Here is a 23,505-nt window from a genome sequence, read left to right on the forward strand (position 1 = left end):
TAGCTGCGCGAATCGTCTAGACTTCATATTTTTATGGGACTCCACAATGGCACCTCATTGGCACCGACCCCAAAAAATATTATTATGGAACTATATTAACTCTTGTATACATAATATATTCGGTAATAAATTAAATTATTTTTCAATTTTTAGTGTTTGTGTAACGAAGTCGGTTTTTATTTTTTTTGTAAAAAAATTTTATTTCACAATTTTTAGTGGCCCCATGGAATTATGCTATGACTGGTTAAAAGTCTACTGTTTACTAAGCTATTACACTGATCGCGAGCAATTTACTCTTATCCGTTGAAGAGTTCCAGTATCTATCTTCGAAGATGTTCATCAGATCTTCACCAAATTGAAATGGGACCAACTTTGAAGTATACCCTTTCAAACAAAAAAATAATTTTCAAAATCGGTCTAGGCGTTTTCGTGTTATCGGGGAACATACATAAAAAATAAAAAAAAAAAAAAAAAAAAGATTCCGACGAATTGAGAACCTCCTCCTTTTTTTGAAGTCGGTTAATAAAAAAAAAAAAAAAAAAAGATTCCGACGAATTGAGAACCTCCTCCTTTTTTTGAAGTCGGTTAAAAATTGGACGTTTGGTTTTGAAGTTATGGCGAAATTAAAATATTACGATTTCTGCTGCACGGCCCGATGTCGTTAAGTTTGTTTGTAGGGGGTAATCTTTAGAACTACTGAACCGATTTTAAAAATTCTTTCACCAGTAGAAAGCTACATTATTCCTGAGTGACATAGGCTATACGGGATCTTTAAAAACCTAAATCTACGCGGGCGAAGCCGCGGGGATCAGCTAGTATAAAATAAGTAGGTAGTTCAGTAGGTAGGTATAATACATCTACCTATATATTTTTAAAAGGAAAAGGACTGACTGACTGATCTATCAACGCACAGCTCAAACTACTGGACGGATCGGGCTTAAGTTTGTGTGTTGTGTGTATGTGTTATTTGGTGTATATTTGTCGCTTACTATACAGATTGATCTATGTGTAGTAGATCGGTTATTTATTCTCTGACGTCACACAGTAGTTCAGCATTGAGAAACAACGCCGATGTTGTATTAATAGGTAGTGTTAATTGTGAAAACAACTGAAATTCGTAGGCCCATAACAATGCCCATAATTAGCGGCGCGCTAACTTCCAAGGGCAGCTTTCCTGCTTTTACAGACCTTAAAAATGCGTAGAACCGGCATGCTTACAATCTAAATAATATATAAAAGCAAAAGATGACTGACTGACTGACTGACTGACTAACTCACTGATCTATCAACGCACAGCTCAAACTACTGGACGAATTGGGCTGAAATTTGGCATGCAGATAGCTATTATGACGTAGGCGTCCGCTAAGAAAGGATTTTTGAAAATTCAACTCCTAAGGGGGTGAAATAGGGGTTTGAAATTTATGTAGTCCACGCGGACTAAGTCGCGAGAATAAGCTAGTATAATTATATCCGTGAAAACTATCTTCGTACCTATAGTAAAGTAAAGCGTTAGTAGTCGCGTGTGCACTACGCACATTATAAATGCGAATGTCTGTTTGTTTGTTTGTCCTTCAACTACGTCGCAATGGAGCAACGAATTGACGTGACAGACAGACGGACGGATGGATGGACGGACGGACGGACGCACAGACAGACAACAAAGTGATCCTATAAGGGTTCCGTTTTTCCTTTTGAGGTACGGAACCCTAAAAAACTATAACTGGACGATTTTAATCAATTTAATAAAGACCAAAGTTAATTAAATCAGTCCTGTCTACACATTCATCAGTCTACAATGGTGATGAATAGTTTTAATTGCGGTGCGCCCTCGCGGCCGGTGGCAAACGTACAAACTTTGAGCTATGGTCGATACCAGCTACAGAGGTGTGGCTGACTTCCCGACGATTCCTTGAGACTATTGCGTGTTGAAGAATAATTAATGTTTCTGACGATTTAGTGAACAAAGTAAAAAACTATAGCTGGATGATTTTAATCATTTTTATAAATGACCAGCCCCCCAATTGTGTAAGATAAACGTATTCATCGTTATCGTAATCGTCAACAAGTTCTGAAATTTGACTGGCTGTGAATAAATGTAAACGGCGAATCAACCAATCAAAGGGCAGAATTTTTTGACGATTACGATAACGATGAATACTTTTTTCTTACACAATCGGGGGGCTAATTTAATTAAATCAGTTCTGTCTGCACATTCATCAGTCTACATCAATGGTGATAGAATAGTTTTAATTGCGGTGCGCCCTCGCGGCCGGTGGCAAACGTTCACACTATGAAGTTTGAGCTGTGGTCGATACCAGCTACAGAGGTGTGGCTGACTTCCCGACGATTCCTTGAGACTATTGCGTGTTGAAGAATAAATGTTTGTGACGATTTAGTGAATAAAGTAAAAAACTATAGCTGGATGATTTTAATTTTAATCATTTTATAAATGACCAGCCCCCAAATACGGTATTTGACAACTAGTCAAATCAGTGACTTTTTATCAAACGTCAAAACGCGCGCTTAGTATGCGAGATTCTATTAAGTACCGGTGTGTGACGTCACAATCATTTGACGTGCTTTTTTTAGTTTAATCGATAATTTAAAATGGTTATTACTTATTACACTTAAAACCAACAAAGGACGTGGATTTTACGTATTTTGGAAGACCCTCTATTTAATAATCACTGAGAAATAGTTTATTTTTGATGTAGTCAAATACCCAATTGTGTAAGATAAACGTATTCATCGTTATCGTAATCGTCAACAAATTCTGACATTTGACTGGCTGTGAAAAAATGTAAACGGCGAATCAACCAATCAAAGGGCAGAATTTTTTGACGATTACGATAACGATGAATACTTTTTTCGTACACAATCGGGGGGCTAATTTAATTAAATCAGTTCTGTCTACACATTCATCAGTCTACATCAATGGTGATAGAATAGTTTTAATTGCGGTGCGCCCTCGCGGCCGGTGGCAAACGTTCACACTATGAAGTTTGAGCTGTGGTCGATACCAGCTACAGAGGTGTGGCTGACTTCCCTTGTGATTCACTCAGGGTCATAGCTCCTTCACATTAGGTATAGAAACTTTTATTTTAATGGAAAATTTTACAGAAAAAATCTCGCCTTATCTAAATTACTTACTAAGTATACAAATCAAGCCCGCATGAAATGGTGCCAAGTATACTGGCTGCCATGAGCCAGCCCTCCCGTCACCAGATATGAGGCTATTAATCGCGGTGAAATGTCTGACTGAAATGAAGACTAGTTGTATTCTAATTTGGTAGGTACGTTTCAAGTCTACGTTCAGCTACGTTTCGAGCCTCAATAGCTCAACAGGTAAAGGAGTGGACTGAAAACCGAAAGGTCGACGGTTCAAACCCCGCCCGTTGCACTATTGTCGTACCTACTCCTAGCACAAGCTTTACGCTTAGTTGGAGGGGAAAGGGGAATATTAGTCATTTAACATGGCTAATATACTTTACAAAAAAAAAACATATAGCCAAGGAGCCGCCAAAACTCTAAGAAAGTCAAACATTGAAGAGTGTCCCATGTGACTAGCCTAATTTTCTTCATTGGCTTCAATAATTGTATTGATCGATCGATATTCAGATAAAACGGCAATAGATTCCAATTGCTAGAAACTTATCTAGGTAGGTCATCAATCAACAAACGCACATTTTTATCTCTCAATTTCTCCTAAGTAGGTATGCAAGCAAGGCACGCTGGTTTTCTTACGATGTTTTCCTTCACCAAGCAGTGATCGAAAAGTTAGAGTTGCGTTCCCGGGATATAGAGCCCCCAACCTATTAGAGAGAGGAGGCCTAGAGAAATAGGCCTATTTGGACAATAATACATTTTGTGAAGGAAAACATCGTGAGGAAACCTGCATGCCTGAGAGTTCTCCATAATGTTCTCAAAGGTGTGTGACGTCTACCAATCCGCACATGGCCAGCGTGGTAGACTATGGCCAAAAACCCTTCTCACTCTGAGAGGAGACCCGCGCTCTGTAGTGAGCCGGTGATGGGTTGATCATGATGATGATGACATTTCGAAGAATAATTTTCGTAAACACCCGACCTCTTTCTCGAAATTGGACCTACCCAACTGGATTGTGTGTCCTAGGTATATAGGTAGGTACAGTGGCGTGCAGGTCATAGAGGCATAAATGCACTGCTTACCCCAGTTGTAATAGCTCAATGCATATTTTTTATTATGACCTGCCAGTAAACAGGTTCCTACCTAACTAATGCCTACCCTGGCTTAAAACACTGTGCGCGCCACTGGGTAGGTATATAGATGCAGCTCCCAACGATTACTGGGCGGGGCGGGACTCATCAGATTGCGAAGAAACCATAGATAACAGATGTAAAGAAACAATAAAATACCGTGATGGAAAAGGGGTGTTTGGTGTGAATTTATAAATTGTATCCTATGAACGTTGAGAATAGGTCAAAGGAAACTCAGTATTTCCGTAACGTGTTACAAATTCACAGTTTTACCAAAATAAATAACCTACATTATGACACCTATGAAATTTCATACGTGATACCATTCATTTCAGAAATAAACTAGGTACCTACCTACCTAGCTAAGCTCTAAAACTGAACTAGTGCATTTAATTACTCGAGCCTCAATAGCTCAACCGGTATAGAAGTGGACTGAAAACCGAAAGGTCGACGGTTCAAACCCCGCCCGTTGCACTATTGTCGTACCTACTCCTAGCACAAGCCTGACGCTTAATTGGAGAGGAAAGGGGAATATTAGTCATTTAATATGGCTAATATTCTTTAAAAAAAAAAAAATACTAGCTTATGCTCGCAACTTCGTCCAGCTGGACTACACAAATTTCAAACCCCTATTTCACCCCCTTAAGGGGGTTGAATTTTCAAAAATCCTTTCTTAGCGGATGCCTATGTCATAATAGCTATCTGCATGCCAAATTTCAGCCCGATCCGTCCAGTAGTTTGAGCTGTGCATTAATAAATCAGTTAGTCAGTCAGCCAGTCATCTTTTCCTGTTACTTATATATATATTTAGATTGCTTCATCATCATCATGATCAACCCATCGCCGGCTCACTACAGAGCAGGGGTCTCCTCTCAGAGTGAGAAGGGTTTTGGCCACAGTCTACCATGCTGACCAAGCGCGGATTGGTAGACACACACCTTTGAGAACATTATGGAGAACTCTCAGGCATGCAGGTTTCCACACGATGTTTTCCTTCACCGTTAAAGCAAGTAATATTTAATTACTTAAAACGCACATAACTCGAAAAGTTAGAGGTGCGTGCCCGGGATCGAACCCCCGACCTCCGATTGGAAGGCGGACGTCCTAACCACTTGGCTATCACATACTACCCATACAGTACCTAGGAATTTAGCCTTGATTTTTAGTTCTTGTGCTTAATTGCAATAGGCCTATATCTATTTTGAACTAGTAAAGTAAAAATATCTGACTAGCCACTTTCTAACTAGTCCATCGCTGTTATTAGGCAATCGATTATCTAGTTCTTAGAGTTTACCTAATAAATACCTACTAAGTAAACTCAATTGAACATTCCAAAAAATCTGTCTTTTGACAAACTTTTTGCTGGTATATTTTTTACAATGGTTTTTCGTAACCTAACTGTATTTTAACTAGATTTTAACTTATATCTACTACAAGATGATGCTCGCGACTTTGTCCGCGTGTATTTAGGTTTTTAATAATACCGTTGGAACTCTTTGATTTTCCGGGATAAAAAGTAGCCTATGTCCTTCCCCAGGATGAAAGCTATCGGCTGTACTAAATTTCGTCAAAATCGGTTGAACGGATGGGCCGTGAAAGGCTAGCAGACAGACAGACACACTTTCGCATTTATAATATTAGTATGGATTAATTTGATTTTAATCACTGCCGTGCCCCCGCCAAGGCGAGCCAAACTAAAGGACGGGGCACAATCATGTACCTTTTCTCGAAGCGTTTCGTCGTAGCTTCAGTGGGGATGACGCTAGAATATAAATCGATTTAAAAAAAAACTACAAATTCACGGTTTTCGGATTTATTCCTTTACTTGTAGGTACTATAAGACCTACCTACCTACCTTTCATGATTCTAGGTCAACGGGAAGTAGGTACTCTATAAGTTTCTTGACAGTCAGACAGAAAACGAAGTGATCCTATAAGGTTTCCTTTGCTCCTTTTGAGGTACGGAACCCTAACAAAGCATCGCTGCTGCCTTCATTAGTTGGTATACTTAGGTACTTAATTGTTATCTATATATATAAAATTCAAAGTCCTGACTGACTGACTGACATATATATCAACGCACAGCCTAAACCGCTGGTCCTAGACACATGAAATTTTGAGGGTGTGTTCTTTGTAAAGAGTAAGTGTCCACTAAGAAATGATTTTTTTGAAATTTTACCCCTAAGTGGGTTAAATGGGGGATGGAAGTTTGTATGAAACTCCGTCATTTTTGAAGTTACATCGAAAAAAATTGGTATTTAAGCTTTCGGTTAGAAATAAAAATACGTATTTCACGATTTTTGGAAATTCTATTACCAAGGGGGTTAAATAGGGGATGAAAGTTTGTATGAAAGTCCGTCATTTTTCAAGTTATTTGCATGAAAATTGGTATTTGGGTTTTCGGTAACAAATAAAGAAATATGTGTTTCAGGATTGTCGGAAATTCAACCCCCATCTCGAATTTTTTAATTCCACCCGAGCGAAGCCGGGGCGGGTCAGCTAGTTTTATATAATCTAAGTTCCAAAATGAGGTACAGTTCTTGCAATTCACGAAGGCTAGTGAACTTTACTTGTGGTAACGTCGTTTACACGGTCATTGCGTATGTGTGCGTGCATGTCGGACCAATCAGTCGCGAGCAAGCGCTGTCAAACGCACACATTTAGTGAACCTCACGTAGGTATACCGATACGACTTAAACTAGCATGAGTCAGTGGCCTTCGTGAAATGCAAGAACTATATTATGTAGGTACCTACGGTAGAATCAAATCAAAACCTTTCCGTTGTGAATCACCACTTTCACTTAGATTTTGGCAAGGCCCCGAGAAAGTGGAAAGTTCTTTGTTATCGCTACAAGGGTTTATTTAAATTGTGAATTAAAGAGATTATATTAATTGAAAAGGTAGACAGTAGGTTAGTACCATTCACGCACGCGTGGATTCTTTTTAAAACCACGCATTTTGTAAAACCACAGGGGGCATAGCCGAGGACATCAGCTAGTCTAAATATATAAAAGGAAAAGGTGACTGACTGATTGACTGACTGACTGATCTATCAACGCACAGCTACTGGACGGATCGGGGTGAAATTTGGCATGCTGATAACTATTATGACTTAGGCATCCGTTAAGAAAGGATTTTTGAAAATTCGACCCCTAAGGGGGTGAAATAGGGGTTTGAAATTTGTGTAGTCCACGCGGACGAAGTCGCGAGCATAAGCTAGTTTATTTAAAATGGGTAGGGATAGTATACCTACTGCATGCGCCATAATTATCCTTAAAAAATAAAAAATAAATAAAAAAAAGATTCCGACGAATTGAGAACCTCCTTCTTTTTTTGAAGTCGGTTAAAAATATATTTATAAAGCCCCACTTTCGCTTAACCAGAGTAACTGACTACAAGTTGATATCAGTCAATATGCATTAAGATATTTATTGCTTCAATTACTTCGGCGCCATTCAAAACCTACTCGTATGCTAACATTAAATATATGTGAGTAGGTACCTACCTACCTACATACCTACAGTACGCGGCAGAAAATAATGTACATCGACCTTTAGAAGGAAATAGTGGATTTGTAAAGCATTGTCTCTGTCGTTGAGACCGACAAAACATCATATAGGTATGAGTGATAGAGACAACGGGTCGCCATTCTTACTGAAATAGCTTCTTATCCATAAGCCTTAGGAAAATCTTATCATCCATAAGTTAGATCAAAGTTCCCCATGTAAAAGCTCTAACAAAAAAAATCTTCCACAGGCATGCCTAGAACAAGAAGCACGCGTAGCTGAACTACGGTCCCTAGCCGCGAGGGTTGCAGCTGAGACTGGCTCCAGAGCTCTCCAAGCTGATGCCGACTCCTTAGCCAGGCGGCTCCAGTTGGTAGCTGGTGCTGTACAGGCTCTAGCAGACCTGGGTGAAGCCAGGCAGGTCGCGCGGGCTAAAGCGCAACACGCTAAGGAGATGTTCTGCGATATGCGACAGGTTGGTATTTATTGGTTCAAAAGGGGTAAAAAAGTGCAGCAAAGGTTGCAAGGGATAAGCAGACAGCCATACTTTAGCCAGATGGCTGCAATTGGTAGTAGTGTACAGGTTTTAACAGACTTGGGTGAAGCCAGACAACTAGCTAGGGCTAGAGCTCGACACGCTAAATAAATGTTCTACGATATGCGACAGGTTTTTTTTCCTGCCAGGAGTAAGTCCTCAAGGATCTCAATTGACATGCCAATGAGTGTAAAGCCGTGGCCCTACCGCGGTTGTTTGACAGCTACAATGTCACGATCGCAATCATCTCTGATTGGTTAATGCTCGCTCACTATTGGCCACAATGCATTGTTGCAACAAGAATCGCACAAATTCAGCCAATCAGAACAATTGAGATTGTAATAATGATTGATGCAGGTTTTAGACAATCGCCCTGCAGATCAGCTGCGCGATTGCGGGAGAATGACAGCTACAATGTCACGATCGCAATCACCTCTGATTGGGTGACGCTCGCTCACTATTAGCTACAATGCATTGTTGCAACAAGAATCGCACAAATTCAGCCAATCAGAACAATTGAGATTGTAATAGATGCAGATTTCCCGCAATCGAGGTGCTGATCGCGGTAAAAATGTTATTTGTGTCAATATCCTTTTGATTTATAAAAGCACTAATAAATATCAGCCATGAAACAAAATAAAGATATATAACGGTTTTCATAACTGTATTATTATGGTGGCCAGTCACGCATTACGACCGAAATGGGCTTGGCCCCATGTAGACGGGATATGCCATGCCTTTTTGGGTAGAGGAGTAAAGAGGATTAATGCATTTTCGTTATTAGTCGTGGCGTGTATGATTAAATTAATATTATATTATAGATTTCGATTGATTAAAGTTATACTACGCTATGCCCACAGCTGGGCCAAAGTACACTCATGTTTAAGATAGACCCGCTCTGTAACTATAAAATTTCTCTCGATGTTTTCCACGTAGAACGGAGGTATAATATCTTAAGTGATTTCGAATATTCATAGATGCTCGAGTAAGAATCTTTGTAATAATTCATACGGGGTCATGACAGTATTGATTTTTTCCTATTAAAATAAGCCTGGAACCTACTTATGATATGAAAACGAATGTAACTAAGTATTATATTTTTGTTACAGGATCTTACGCCAGTTCACGAAGATAGCGAAATAGTTGAGGACAAATTGATAGCGCTACGTGATAACCTCATCGCACTCGGCAAGAGTGAAGCGGACATTGCTCCCGCCAAAGCGGAACTCCCAGACATTGATCGAGACGTATCAGACGAACACTCGATTGTGAGGATACTGGAATTATGGCAGGCGATGTTCCGAGACACGTTCCTCCACTATCACAGACTATCCACCGCGTTGGTGAGATCTGGAGACGCTGCGACTGCCTTGAGACTATGGAACGAGTACCTCTTAGACTTACAATCGTTCTTGTCCGGTTCAATACCAACTGACTACGACAACTTGACAGAACATCGTCGACTATGCCGCGTCCATAGAAACTTGTTAGCATCACAAAGGTCTGTACTCATGAATGAGAACAGGGAAACGAAAAACCGCGATCTAGCAGACAAGTTTGACACTCTCACTAATCTCCACAATGAAACTTTGGCTCGAATAGTTGAAAGGCACGATGAAGTGTGCACGCGTATTGCTGCATGGGATGAATATAGAGAAATTTACACCGAACTGCTCAGATGGCTTAAGGAGATTGAAAGGGAAAAAGAAAAGCTGCAGTTAAGGTATGTACATATAAAGAGGATACACAAGATCTTAGCCAAAATACAGAATCTCACAGATAAACTACCTGAAGGTAGAAAGCTAAACGAAAAATTATTAGGAAACCTTAAAAAGGTACTAGAATTTACAGAAGATACGTACGGTGCTTCTGTAAGAATGGAATATGCGGGTATAGTTAAAAGGGTTGACAATTTACAAGCCAGTCTTGACACGTGGCGAGACTTCCTAACTCGAATACTTGGACTTATCGGTGAATATGAAACGTTAACTGGCGACTTACAGAAATTATACAATAAAACACAAAATGAAATAATGTCTTACTCTGATGAAGACCGTCTATCTCGGCCTCAGCTCAAGAAAGCAATAGACAAGTATAGTGATTTGAGGAAAAAGATAGACAGAACTGAAACGCAAATAGAAGCTCTGAGTGTCATCCAAGAACAATTAAAAGAATGCCTCAGTCCGCAGGACATAAGGATAGTTAACCAGAAGGTCTGGCAACTGCGACAACAACGAGCGGACTTGGAACACCAACTCTCTATAATAATTCATAGACTACAAGAGCGACTAGAAATTTACACAATATTTGATTCAAGACTAAGTCGGTTTGCTGAATGGATGACAATACTTGAATCTCGTCTCGAAACTACCACTTCAACTAGTGATATAGGAGCTTTGGATCCTCAGGACTTGATCAGAAGGATAAATTCAGACGTTCATGCAGAAACTGCCATGAAAGAACGCGAATTTGAGTGGCTTACAGAAACTGGCAGTGCTTTAGTTGACTTGTCTAAAAAGGATGAAAAGTTGTACAGTAAAAATACATCCAAACATCTTAAGGATATACAGGAGCGCTGGCATAGACTACAAGAAACGGGAAGAAGTCGGATCGCTAAAATCAATGAATTGCTCGAAACTATTACTCAACTTGAGGAACATCTGACAGAGATTAGATTGAGATTACATTCGATAGAAGCTAACTTATCTAAATCGGTTGTATTAGAACATTTAACAGTAAAAGCTGTTGATAGTAAATTCCAAGAACGTGACGAAATACATAAAGACATTGAAAACGAAAGCGGAGAAGTTGGCAAAACATTAAACCTCTGTGAACTCATATTCAACGACCCTGATGTACTTAAAGGAAACTTTGATCTACGCAACTTACATACAGGAGTAGATATTGTTGAGAAAAAATGGAAGAATATTTGTGACATGTCCGAGCAGCGTAAAAAGGCGCTAAAGGAAATTCGGAAATCAGCAGAACTCGCTAATTCTCTTTTACCCAAAGTGGAAAAGAAATTAGATGCGATAGAGAAGAGAGTTGAGAAAATTGAGACGCGTAAACAGCGGGGTGAAGCAGAAGACGAGAGTGTATCGAAAGCTGTCACTAAAGATTTGGATAATTTAGAAGGGGATATAAAGAAGTTGGAAGATGCTTATAGTCGCGTGGCGTCTGCTCGGGGTATTGAACTTCGTGGTCGTGGAGCTGACGATGCAGCGAGGCTAAGAGCTGCAGTCAGACGTTGGCAACAGCTTCGTGGAAGAGTGGACTCTGCTGGAGCTGATGCACATAGACAGTTCGTGGGTGCTCATGGCAAAGCAGTTGTGGCGTTGGCTGAAGCTGATGTCAGATTGACCAGGGCTTTGCACCTCGCTCCCACACCAACCGACAAAGTGGCAACTCTTAAGGAATTAGATGTGAGTATTTAAACACATTATTCTAAAGCTGTAAGGAATTATTACGTTAAAAGCTAGCTGTAATGCCTGTTACCTTCCTTATCACATCTCTGACACACTTTTTTGGCATTTCAATGTGATTTATTATTAATCGATGAATGATAAGCGCAGTTAATAGTACATTGGCTTTGTTATCGATGTTTTGCGGTTTCTCGTTTACATTTAAATGTATGATACTTGTGCTATTAAAAACTGTTGATACATGTTGGCACATACGATATAGAAAAAAACAAAAACATCCATCAGTGGCAAATTACTGTATCATTCTTAGGTGCAAATTTTGAAAACGTATTCTGAAATATAAAAGATAGCTAATAAACGTTTACGAAATATTGTGTGCAAATATCATACTTTGAGACCACAATACGACATTTTTAATTATTTTCAACATTACATTCTCCACAATAGTAAAATTATTTTTCTTGGCCAAATTATCGTACTCTTCCCCAAATTGCTTCTTTGCCAATAAACTCAGAGTATTAACCAATCAGAAAATTTGAGACCATTAGGAACAATCATGACTATATTTTATGGTGTTCTTAAAATCATCCGCAGGGTGTGGAAGAAGACCTCCGTGATTGTGAAGCACTAGTGGACGACGCTGACAGACTGTCCGTAGCAGTGAGCTCCGTGCCTGGAGTAGGGGACATGGTGGGCGAGTACCGCGCGCTGTTCGCTGATGTCAGGACGAGACTCGAGTTAGCCAGGGCTGAGGTGGTTGGAGATGTGGACAGTGCTGTACAGGTACGACTTTTAAAAACCTTACATACACAATTCAAAAAAATTTGTGGTTAGCTATCCCAGAGAATTCAGCTTTATATTTCCAGATTGAATGTAAGTCGGTGGTTTTGTTCCTATAAAAAACGATCGATAAGCGATTGAAATAATCGACACTGATTTACGACATAAAAGGAGAAGTAATTTAGAGGCGAGTGTTTTTCTTAAACTGGAATAACAAATCTTCACAAAATAGTGACCGTCACTAAAGATTTTTCTGTGGCGAAAATTGATGCTGTACTTTCTAAGCCGTTTTAATTATATTATATTTTTATTTTCCACAACATCTAAGATTTATGCAAATATCTACCATAGATTAATTCAAAAATTTGTAATTTAAAACAAAATCTTCTTCAACAGGTTGATACTCTGAAATGGGAAACTGACGCTGCTTTACAAGTGGATACACTGACATCCAAAGAAACCTATCGTGTTGAATTAGCATCTGCTGTCAAAGAAACATCAGAATCACTTGAAGCACTAAGAACTGTTTTACTCCACGAAGTTAAAGACAACGCTGCAAGCGACGAACTAGCTACATTGGCTAAAGAAATAGCCAAGGCAGGGGCTAAGCCTGAACAGACGCTAGAACTTGCTAAACATTTATCAGAATTATTGCTAACAGAATGTGATGCTACCGAAGAAGAAGCGATGATGAAGGAGGTTGAATCTCTATCGTTAAGATACGAAGACTTATTGGCGCAAGCTAAGAAACGGGAACTACAGATCAACAATTTAAGGTAAGCCTTTTTCTAAATACAATTATTTGTGTCATATTATTAGGTTTTAATTTGTATAGATGGCCATATCGAATTGTAGTTGTTGATAATTGTGTAAGTATGGTCAAAAGTCGAATCTCATGCATAGTCAATCCTCAAATATGGCAAAACACCTTAGTCAAAGCCTAAATATACGACCTTTGACTAACCAATATAGGGTTAGAAGGAGTGCCTAAACTTGTAGTTAAACACAAAACTTAAACGTTATTTTGTAGAAATTTTTATTCTTATATTTTTTTAATAATTTTTCATTATATTTTACTTTTCCTCTATCTAATGGAGTTTCATGAGTAAGTCTTTCCCAGGATTGGTCAATTAGTAAATTAAGTTTCGGCTTTTGACTGTCAATATGCAAAAAGGGATGTAGCAAAGCTCTGTGTATGGCAATGCAAAGTAGATGCACAAGCACGTTTGAATTTGGTGGTGGGCTTAATATTTCGTTCGTGATCACTTTTAACTTTCTAGCACTAATTTAATTAAACACTTTAATATTTTCTTTAATAACAATTTTTTTATCTAATACTTAATTGAATAACGGTTCTTAATTTAATAACGGATCTAAAAGTCTAATATATATCTCCTTAATGTTTATTTATTTTACATGAAAGATCGTTTTAATTAATATGTTATTCTTTATTAGTTTCAAATTCAATTATCTTATTATATAAATTTTTGTATAGTATCTTATCGCAACTATGGTTATTTTCTAATAAAAGTGTGGTGTTTTTGTTAATCCAAACTTTCTTATCTTCTGCCAAATGATTAACATCTCTAATAGTTCTGTCTTATTCAAAATCTATACGATGTAAACTTTTAAGAAGGATTCCTTATTGAAATTAAATTAATTCATATTAGAACACACAAAATTGTGTAGTGATTTAGGTATATCATTATTATTTAAATGTGTATCATTGTTCATCATATTATCAATACGAATAATTGTCAATATAGGATAGTAAATACTTATCAATTCAATTCTGATTACTTTACAAGCATATGCAATTTCATTTCCCTAGCATCTTTAAAGTATTATTAACGCTCTTCGGGAACATACCTACTTTTGTTTTGATATCAATAGTTCAGTAATCCTGAATTGGTCGTCTCTACATACCGTTTTAGAAAAATCAGTCTCCACAGTTACAATATCCAGTGATATTGCTTGTTAACCTGGCATGCGATATTAAACAGTCGTTTTTGGTCCTAGGTTGCCCCATTCCGCATCGTACGCTCTCACGTGCGAACAGTGAGTACTGCTTCATAATATTTTCTATAATAATACCTATTATATTGATTACTAAATAGAAATTCGCTCGCAACCTTCCCATAGAACATAATATTTTGCCTTTGTCTGGTTGAAAATGTGGCTAGTACCTAACCACTATATCGGCAAAGACGACCAAGCGATTTAGCGCTCCGATACGATGCCGCGTAGACACTATTAGGGGTATATCATATCTCTTCCAAGTTAGCCCACTTCCATCTAAGATTGCATCGTCACTTAGCACAAGGTGAGATTACAGTCAAGGACTAACTTGTCGTCAAAAAAAAAAAACAATCTATTCAGTTTATACTGGCTCAAATAAATCGCAATTACTACAGTATTTTACTAATAACTAATTTGCTTTTTAATGTTTTTTCACGATTGTTGGATTATAATTAGTGCACTGTACACATTTTAGTACCTACTTGATTTATGCACTTTTTTGTTTGTAGTACACTGGTTGTTAGCGAATTTCTTAATACACAAGATTTGGATGCACTGAATTTGTTGCAATGCAATTTTTATTCTACTGCATTCAATATTAACCGGCGTATTTCCACTTGAGACCGTCATTAGCAATACCAATTCGACGTGGCATGTCGATACGTAAACAATAGGGGTAATAAACCAAACACTCATAGAGCCCATTCATTTTAAAAGGAACTGGTTCAATTATTGCTAATGACGGTCTCAAGTGGAAATACGCCAGTTAATATTGAATGCACTATAAGTTCTATGAATAGGTACTGTTTTTTAAAATCATTTTCACAGCAACAAATAAAGTGATATCCAAATTTTTATGACTTTTTGGCGAATGAGGAAATCAGCTTAATATTAAGATGTTTTCTCACTATTTCGTTTAGTTAATTATCTAATGCATGGATTATGTAGTAGCAACTCGTAATTAAGTACTAATATAAAGTTATTTGTAGCACAATTTATTATAATATCTTTTTTAATAGCTTCGTTTTGTAAGTAATTTATTTATCTAATATTTCATTATAGGCATTGCTACTACCTATTTAAATTATTTTGAGTTAAGTTATAAAATTGATTTCAATCTATATCAATCTACCTACCTTATTAAAATTTGTGTTTAAAAGGTACAGTACCTAATAACTATCAAACTTTAAAGGTAATCCCGCACATTAGAATTACATTGCGCAATTTTTTTCGCAGAATTTGCGAAATGTATGAATATTGTAACGCGTGAAAAACGCGTGAACGGCTTTATACAATTGGGTATTTTCCTACTCTTGAATTTGATAAATATTATTACTTTATTATAAGCTAGGATAAAAATAATGGCGTGCCTACGCCGACAACAAAGATTTACAAAGTTACAGGCATTTTAATTTTGGAGTGGGAGGGTCTTCTATGCCTTTCTCGCAAAACGAAAATTTGTATGAAACCGCACGAAGCTACTATGGCATTAGTAGGGTGTCACGTCAAAATTCTATATCGCTATCTCTGTCTAATCAGAAATATTTAAATGCTTATAACTTTTTTGTTATTTGATCGATTTAATTAGTTTTTTCAGTTTACGTCATTATTTTTATCCTAGTTTATAATAAAGTAATAAAAAAATTGGAGTCAAATACCCAATTTCTATACTAACGTCACAGAATTCAGATTTCAGACTTACAAGAATTTATCCCCCACAGTGAGTCCGGTCGTCTGACGTGTCCACTTTGTTCCGACCGCAACTGGAAGCAACTGGACAACGACCTCTGGCGACTAGAGCAGTGGCTGCAGTTCGCCGAGGCCACGGATGAAGCAAGAACCGACCCTCCTGAGCAGTATGACGCTCTTGAAGATGCTATACAGGTAATTGATGCTAAAAGATTTTACAAGTAATAAACTGAAAACGCAATTAATAAAATATCTCAATGCTCTAAATTATAACGAAACTGAGGATCTTCTGATTAAAATAATATGATTGAAACAAACTAGCTAATATAAACAACAAATAATACACATACACACATACACACACACGCACCGCACAAACACACACACATACACACCTTAACACACGCACACACGCACTCGCATACATGCAAACCACTATCACGTCTTGTAATAGACACCGGTATAACATGTCCGACCTTAGCGCACCAAATTGCAATAACATTTATTAAAGTTTTTAGAAATGGAGAAGGCAACCCACTGTAATACAGTGTTTACTAGTGCAGGGGTTGCCCATTCATACGTCTACTAGACCTAGGTCTACTTAATTATTACTTGTTTTTTTTTATCTGTATTTTATATGTAATTTAATATGTAATAATATGTAATAGATTGTAATAGATTGAATAATAATAAATAAATTCTTCTTCTTGGAATCATTAATTCTTCTTCGCAACACTCTTGGCAGACCGCTCGTGGTCATCACGAAGTTACGTCTTTGGGGTTATCCATATTATAAATGCGAAAGTGTGTCTGTCCGTCTGTCTGTCTGTCTGTCTGTCTGTCTGCTAGCCTTTCACTGCCCTTTCGTTCAACCGATTTTGACGAAATTTGGTACAGCGATAGCTTGCATCCCGGGGAAGGACATAGGCTACTTTTATCCCGGAAAATCAAAGAGTTCCCACGCGATTTTCAAAAACCGAAATTCACGCGAAGTCGCGGGCATCATAGAGAGTGCACTTGACACCTGTGTTTGCGCACACACTTGTGCACTATAATATCCTTCGTGCTAATCTCTATGGAGATTGGCCGCTGTGGCCGAATTTTGGTCGGGAGACATTGGGGCCGATTCTCTTGTACACAATCTCTAATCTAAACTAAATTAACAGGTCTAAATCTAGTGCTATCCTTTTCTGCAAGCAACTTCATGAAAGGGATAGCAATAGATTTAGACGAGTCATTTTAGTTTAGTTTAGAAATTGTGTACAATGGAATTAGCCACAATATTATCCTTATTAAAAATGCGAAAGTGTGTTTCTTTGTTGGTTTGTCCTTCAATTACTTCGCAAAGATGCAACGGATTGACGTAATTTTTTGCATGGGTATAGATAAAAACCTGGAGAGTGACTTTTATTCCGGTTAATCAAAAAGTTCCCACGGGATTTTTAAAAAACCTAATTCCACGCGGACAAAATCGCGGGTATTAGCTAGTTATGCCATAACGACTCAATGTTTCCAGGACCACCGCGAATTCCTGCTAGATCTGGACTCCCACAAGGCACTGGTGGTCTCCCTCAACGTGGTGGGCTCCCACGTGACCCGCCACGCCAAGTCTGCTGATGACGGGCATAGGGTCCAGGAGAGACTGGTCGAGGCCAACCAGAGGTGGGACCAGGCCTGCTCCAAGGCTGCTGCTTGGCAGGGAAGGCTGCAAACCGCGCTGGTCCATAATAGGGAGTTCCATGATATTGGTGAGTTTGTTTGATAATCTTTTTTTAAAGAATATTAGCCATGTTAATCATGGCTTCCCGTTTCCCCTCCAACTAAGCGTAAAGCTACTACTGTATTCATACTGCTGACTATAGAATAGAATATATTTTTATTCAAGTAAACTTTTACAAGTGCTTTTGAATCGTCAACTAGTTTAATTTACCACTGGTTCGGAATGCCGTTCCTACCGAGAAGAACCAGCAAGATAACCATAATAATTTTTGCAAGTAATAGGTCATCTATGCTATATTTGAATTTCTGAACTGAATAAACTTATCAGTAGAATTTGGTGGGTCGGCTATTAGGGAATCCTACAATGAAACATACCATTGAAGAAACTGTTTCTTTATCATTGACTCATACGAGTATATTACTTCGTAAGGACAGGGCCATTGAACAAGTAAAATGGCACCGACTCATTGGTCCTAAAATGTTTATTTAGCACCAATGCAACCTCAGTGACGTCTGGATTTCAAACGGGTCGTTCATTAGTATCTAAGAGGTGGCGCTGATTTATTTGATTCCAAAACCTTGAAAATTTTTGTTCGCTTGGGCCATATCTTGTCATTTATATCGATATTCTTTATTAAAATTGTCACAACGTTAACTCCAGTAAAGAATTTATCTAAATAATATATAAAAGGAAAAGGTGACTGACTGACAGACTGACTGAGTGACTGATCTATCAACGCACAGCTCAAACTACTGGACGGATCGCGCTGAAATTTGGCATGCAGATAGCTATCACGACGTAGGCATCCGCTAAGAAAGGATTTTTGGAAATCAATCCCCTAAGGGGGTGAAATAGGGGTTTGAAATTTGTGTAGTCCACGCGGACGAAGTCGTGAGCATAAGCTAGTCTCACAATATGGTCCTTGTCAACAGTGATAGAATTAGTCGCTCAACTGGCTGCAGCAGAGCGAACTGTGCGCGCGCGGGAACCGCTCCGTCTGACGCGACCGCCGCACGAACTGAGGAAGGACTTCAGGAGGTTCAGCGAGCTGAGAGACGAGCTGAGCAGAGCTGAGCCCAGAGTGCTCGCTCTGAGAGACGCCGCTCAGCTGCTCAAGGGGGCCGATGCTCAGGATGTGTGCAGGAGGTAAGTGTCTTGATGATTATTCTCGGTGTTAGTTTATTGAACAGGTAAAGGTAAGCCGGAATAGCCGCACGCACTTGACTAATTAGGAAGGACTTTAGAAGATTCAGTGATAGCATTAGTCGCTCAATTAGCTGCAGCAGAGCTCTAGCTCTACTAGCGCGGTAACTACTCCGTATGGCGCAACCGCCGTACGAGCTGAGACAGGACTTCAGGAGGTTCAGCGAGCTGAGAGACGAGCTGAGCAGAACTGAGCCCAGACTATTACGCTTATGGCTACGCATTTTTGAGATACGGTGTTATTCTCTGGGGAAACAGCACAAATGCCCATGATCTGTTTATACTACAAAAAAGTGCATACGCATACTAGTCAATATAAAAATTACAGACTCATGTTCACCTCATTTCAAAAAATTAAAAATTCTTACCCTACCTTCCATATATATCCTCGAAATATGCAAATTTGTAAAAAGAAATATACACTTATACACAAAAAAAGAAATCAAATCCCGTCGATTTCCCGAAAGACATGCAAATAAATTAAACCTTCCGCAATCAAAATTAGTACTGCATACCTCGAGTCCCTACGTAATGTCTATACAGATATATAATAATTTACCAGACAAAATTCGTAACATAAACAATGAAAATAAATTCAACAAAATATTAAAAAAACTTTTTATTAGAAAAGGGCTACTATGCCGTAAATGATTTCCTAAACGACGAACATAAAAATAAATAATAATATCGGTCTCCCTACCCAAGGTCTAAGGACCAAATTGCGACACCCAAACTGGGTATCCATAATACTTTGTACATGCTTAATATGATGTAATGAGTTATGGAAATGCAATAAATGAAAATTGAAATTGAAATTGAAATTGAGTGCTCGCACTGAGAGACGCTGCTCAATTGCTCAAGAGCGCCGATGCTCAGGATGTGTGCAGGAGGTAAGTGTCTTGAGGATTCTTCTCCGTCTCGGTGAAGTTTATTGAAGTGAGCCGAAATAGTCACCCGCGATTAACGAACTTCAGAAGAACATCAAATGTTTTTTTTTTTATACTAGTTGTTATTGGGGCTTTAAAAAAAAGAATGCCAGGCCCATCATTGCCTAATCTAAGCAGAACTAAGCCCCGTCTCCCAGTGTCTTCGCTTTGAGAAAGTATCAGATGTATACTAATCCTAGATGATGCCCGCGATTTCGTTAGTGTAAATTTAGGTTTTTAAAAATCCCGTGGCAACTCTTTGATATTACGGGATAAAAAGTAGCCTATGTCCTTCCCCGGGATGCAAGCTATCTCTCAGTTGAACGGATGGGCCGTGAAAGGCTAGCAGACATACAGACAGACACACTTTCGCATTTATAATATTAGTATGGATATGGATGAGAAGGTAAGCTCTCCCAGTTCTGTGAGAAGGGTAAATTTTAAAACCCTTCTCATTCTGAGAGGAGACCCGTTCTTAGTAGTGGGACGGTGATCATCATGATGATGATACATGTTTCACAGATTGGGTGAGCTCCGCCTGCGCCTGCAGTCGCTGCGCAAGCTGTCGGGTGTATACGCACTGAAGCTGGGCGCCGCACTCGCGCGACACCCGCCGCAAGCCGGCGCGCTCGCCGCCGCCGCCGCCGCCGCCACCGCCGCCACGCAGGTGCGTACGAGCCTTATATTGTCACTAACGACAGACCACACAGTACACACACTACACACGTTATACAGGTTGTAAATAGAACGCTAGCAAAAACGGACACAGGTGATAGTACTGATAAGATACCACAAAGAAAAAATCGGTCAAGTGCGAGTCGAACTCTCCCACGAAGGGTACCGTACCATCGTACAAGAAATAGTGACCATTTTGAAATTATATAATATTATGACTTGTTATAGCGGCAATGAAAATACATACACATTTTGTGAAAAATTCAGCTCTCTACCTATTACGGTTCACGAGATAAAGCCCGCTGACAGACAGACGGATGGACGGTCAGCACTCAGCAGTCTTGGTAATAGGGTCCCGTACCCAAAACGGTGCCACTTTTGGGTACGGAAACGATTTTTTTTAAATTTGCGAAAAATATTTTAAAAAACCTGCGTTTTTTAAAAGTTAGTTTTTTAAATGTATTGCAAATAAAACATCTGACTGACGTTAGAGGTTAACGAACGTTGCGTAGATGGTAGAAGTACCACGGGGTCAATGGCGGTTCATAGCGTGGATACATTTTTTTTTAATAATTATTTTTTACCCCCAATTAATAAAAAATTAATCTACACGAACCATATTAGTCAAAAAAGGAATAATACTTGAAATAATAATATTATATTCTATTAAACAAGAAAACAGACATCATATTGTTTTTTTTACTAGGATATGACAAAATTAAAGATAAAAATTAAAAAAAGTTATTAAAATGATTAGATAGATTTAATAAAATAGAAACTTTATCGTTTATACATATGTACCTACATATTTTATAAAAAAAAAACACATTACAAACTTCAAATTGGATGGCACTAAATTAAAATGCCCAAAAATGTTTTTAAAATTGACTTTTGTTGCCCCCGCTTCTACACTGCTTTTGAAACACAGCACAAAAATCCGCAAACAAATGTTACACCGAGCGAGCTTCATTTATAGAATAATTTACTTTACACAAAATATATTACAAAATAAAACCTAATTATACGTGTATTTTATTGTATACTTACTTCTAAGTACGAAAAAATTTATTTATATTTATATTCTTTCCTATGATGTTTTGTAACTACTCATATTCATTAGATATAATTTTTATTAATGCAGCAAAAAATAATGGAACCCCACTATAAGTAGCTAATTAAGTAGGTAGGTAGTATTAGAATATATTATACAAAAATAAAACCTAATCCAGATTATAAAACTTTGTCCTTATGCAATCACTTATTTTTCTTTACCTTTATACAGTCAATATTTGAAATATACTCCTGCTAACGAAACGAATCTAAAATGGCGGCACTAATTAATTCCCTCTCACTTACACATATAGTGTGTGCGAGTGAGAGGCAAACGATTAATGCCGTCACTTTTGATTCGTTTCGTTTGCACGAGTTATACTTATAAGAAAATACTGTATCACGCACAAGTTACATTTAAGTATAGTTGAAAAAATAAAATAAGTGTTTGCTAAAGTAAACAGTACCCCCGTATTATAATATCACAGTACAGTAGTGGCTTGGCACCGTATGTTGACGTAATGTTGTTATCCGTAGCTCATGGAGGACGACGATGAACAGATTCCGGCAATGAGCCTGCCGCCCCTCGACGAGAATGAGTAAGTTGACATAAAACCTGACGTGTCTCGTGAACGGGCTAGAAGAAGTTGCTATAAATCTTGCCTATAGCTACAGCTATAGCCCAGCAATATTGTCTATTAGGTCCCTACTCGCTGAAAATTTAATTGAAAATTAGCCTAACCAAATAAAAATGATATTCTTACTATCGCACATAAGAGCTCAGCAATTAAAATATCTAAATTATATAAAAGGTAAAGGTGACTGACTGACTGACTGATCTATCAGCGCAAAGCCTGAACTACTAATTTATACTACTACTACTGAATAGTTTGGCATGCAAACAGCTATTATGACGTAGACATCCGCTAAGAAAGGATTTTTTGAAAATACAATTCTAAAGGGTAAAATAAACAGTACCCCCGTATTATAATATCACAGTACAGTAGTAGTTTATATGGTTCAAATTTGTGTCCACGCGGACGAAGTCGCGGGAATAAGCTAGTAAATAATAAAATTATTTAGTAGGGATTTTTACTATTACCTGCTTACTTTGTAACAAAATCTAGTCCGTTCATGAGCACATTATCACGTAATTAGCTAACACAATTGTCACTCTTTAACACCTTTTAATTTTGTAGGATTGATGAAAAATTGCATTGAATTAGCCCCCCTACCTTAGTTTAGGATTTTATCTAAAAATTTAACATACGTACTGAAAGGAGAGTGTATACATACTGTATAACATTTACCTTACGTCTTAGATATTTTCTATAACATAAAACGATTAGCCTGAAATACAAGCGTTTCTCATGAACTTTTATCTATTATTTTCACATGTTCTATCAACATCTACTTTTCTTGATAGAAATTTTTATTAGCCAGTTTTTCAATCGCCAATTAAAGTTTTACCTGAGGCATAGACGTTTAGACAGTTAGGTATTGTTCTGAAAAAACCTGACAAAATTATTCCTCAAAGATTATTTTTAGGTTAGGCCTGGGTATACCTAATGTATTTTTTGTGTACAGTGCGTCAAGCCTATGTTGGCGCGTGGCGAAAATCGGAACTAGCGTTGCCGACAAGTGTTCCCTTTGTTCTTGTTTGAATATTCTAAGCCTTTGTTCTCCAACAGCGCCCCCCTGTCAATGTCATTGAAGTGCCTACTCTTGTATTTTTTACCAAATACA

The 23,505-nt window shown here is 38.2% G+C and overlaps 1 pseudogene; it reads left to right on the forward strand.

The window, feature by feature from the left end:
• LOC117984832 (muscle-specific protein 300 kDa-like) overlaps window positions 1–23,505 on the forward strand; it is a 162,859-nt pseudogene that overhangs the window by 137,816 nt on the left and 1,538 nt on the right.

The sequence above is a fragment of the Maniola hyperantus genome, chromosome 8 (genome assembly GCF_902806685.2).
Source record: "Maniola hyperantus chromosome 8, iAphHyp1.2, whole genome shotgun sequence".
NCBI classification, from domain to species: Eukaryota; Metazoa; Arthropoda; class Insecta; order Lepidoptera; family Nymphalidae; genus Maniola; species Maniola hyperantus.